This window comes from Lolium rigidum, chromosome 6 (genome assembly GCF_022539505.1).
Source record: "Lolium rigidum isolate FL_2022 chromosome 6, APGP_CSIRO_Lrig_0.1, whole genome shotgun sequence".
In the NCBI taxonomy this organism is placed as follows: Eukaryota; Viridiplantae; Streptophyta; class Magnoliopsida; order Poales; family Poaceae; genus Lolium; species Lolium rigidum.
This window is the reverse complement of record NC_061513.1, coordinates 361,295,002-361,297,616: the sequence shown is the minus strand read 5'-3', so window position 1 is coordinate 361,297,616 and position 2,615 is coordinate 361,295,002.

Sequence of the window (2,615 nt, the reverse complement as noted above, 5' to 3'; positions counted from 1 at the left end):
AGACATTTATAGCAATTACTACATGTATCATTTTCCAATTCCAACCATATAACAATTTAACGAAGGAGAAACTTCGCCATGAATACTATGAGTAGAAACCAAGGACATATCTGTCCATATGCTACAGCGGAGCGTGTATCTCTCCCATAAAGTGAATTCTAGGATCCATTTTATTCAAACAAAACAAAAACAAAAACAAACAGACGCTCCAAGAAAAAGCACATAAGATGTGGCCGAATAAAAATGTAGTTTCAGGGAGGAACTCGATAATTTGTTGATGAAGAAGGGGATGCCTTGGGCATCCCCAAGCTTAGACGCTTGAGTCTTCTTGATATATGCAGAGGTGAACCACCGGGTGCATCCCCAAGCTTAGAGCTTTCACTCTCCTTGATCATGTTGCATCATACTCCTCTCTTGATCCTTGAAAACTTCCTCCACACCAAACTCGAAACAACTCATTAGAGGGTTAGTGCACAATATAAATTGACATATTCAGAGGTGACACAATCATTCTTAACACTTCTGGACATTGCATAATGCTACTTGGACATTAGTGGATCAAAGAAATTCATCCAACATAGCGAAAGAGGCAATGCGAAATAAAAGGCAGAATCTGTCAAAACAGAACAGTTCGTATTGACGAATTTTAAAATGGCACCAGACTTGCTCAAATGAAAATGCTCAAATTGAATGAAAGTTGCGTACATATCTGAGGATCATGCAAGTAAATTGGCATAATTTTCTGAGCTTCCTGCAGGGCAGTGGGCTCAGATTCGTGACAGCAAAGAAATCTGGAACTGCGCAGTAATCCAAATCTAGTACTTACTTTTCTATCAACGGCTTAACTTGGCACAACAAAACTCAAAACTAAGATAAGGAGAGGTTGCTACAGTAGTAAACAACTTCCAAGACACAAAATAAAAACAAAGTACTGTAGGTAAAAACATGGGTTGTCTCCCATAAGCGCTTTTCTTTAACGCCTTTCAGCTAGGCGCAGAAAGTGTGTATCACACTACAAGAAAAGTTGCCATGGCCGACGAAGTTGAAGTCGCGCCGTGGTTGCTGGTGTACCATGGCCGACGATTTTGGTCCCTCCGTGGTGCATGTCAAAACTTTTTTTTTCTCGTTTTTGAGGCCACCTAGCCCGACGAAAGCGGCCAAAACATCGCGTATGGTGGCCCGGGACGTGGTGCATCGCGAATTCTCGGGTTCGCCGGCCGAGTCAACGCAAATCCGCACCGCCGAGGGATGTAGGGCCCAGATGGCAGCCTCTGCGGCATTGTTTTTTTCTCGATCGCGCCATCTCGTTCAACGTTCTCCGATCGAGCCGTTTACGATGCGGGATCATGGGTCCCGCATGTCATCCTCTATGAACCAAAATTCTTTCTATTCTTGGATTTTTTTGACCCCCGATTTACGGCTACTTCCTTTTTCTTTTGATCCCTTGCCGCCTTGGAAACGTTGAGACCGCTGCTGCTAAATGGGACCCGCATGTCATCCTCTATGTGCAATCAACTTTCTTTTCTTGGAGTTTTTTTTGGCACCTCAAATTTGGTCACTTGCCTTTTTCTTTCGATCCCCTGCCGCCTCTCAAACGGTGATACCGCTGTCTGCTAAATGGGACCCGCATGTCATCCTCTATGCACTATAAAACTTTCTTTTCTTGAATTATTTTTGGCACCTCATATTTGGTCACTTGCCTTTTTCTTTCGATCCCCTGCCGCCTCTCAAACGGTGATACCGCTGCTGCTAACAGGGACCCGCATGTCATCCTCTATGCACTAAAACTTTCTTTTCTTGAATTATTTTTGGCACCTCATATTTGGTCACTTGCCTTTTTCTTTCGATCCCCTGCCGCCTCTCAAACGGTGATACCGTTGCTGCTAAATGGGACCCGCATGTCATCCTCTATGTGCAATCAACTTTCTTTTCTTGGAGTTTTTTTGGCACCTCAAATTTGGTCACTTGCCTTTTTCTTTCGATCCCCTGCCGCCTCTCAAACGGTGATACCGCTGCTGCTAACTCGGGACCCGCATGTCATCCTCTATGTACTATAAAACTTTCTTTTCTTGAATTATTTTTGGCACCTCATATTTGGTCACTTACCTTTTTCTTTCGATCTCATGCCACGTTTGAAACGTTGAGGAACCTGCTAGCTCATGGGACCCGCATGTCATCCTCTATGTACTATAAAAGTTCATTTTCTTGGTTTTTTTTCACCCTCTCGATTTTTGGCAATTTCTTTTTTCTTTTGATCCCCAGCCGCCTCTCAAACGGTGATACCGCCTGCTGCTAAATGGGACCCGCATGTCATCCTCTATGTACTATAAAACTTTCTTTTCTTGAATTATTTTTGGCTCCTCATATTTGGTCACTTGCCTTTTTCTTTCGATCTCATGCCACGTTTGAAACGTTGAGGAACCTGCTAGCTCATGGGACCCGCATGTCATCCTCTATGTCCATCAACTTTATTTTCTTGGATTTCTTTTTACCCCCTAATTTCTGGCTACTTTCTTTTTCTTTTGATCTCAAGCCGCATTTGAAACGTTGGGACCGCTGTCTGCAAAATGGGACCCGCATGTCATCCTCTACGTACAATAAAGTTTCTTTTCTTG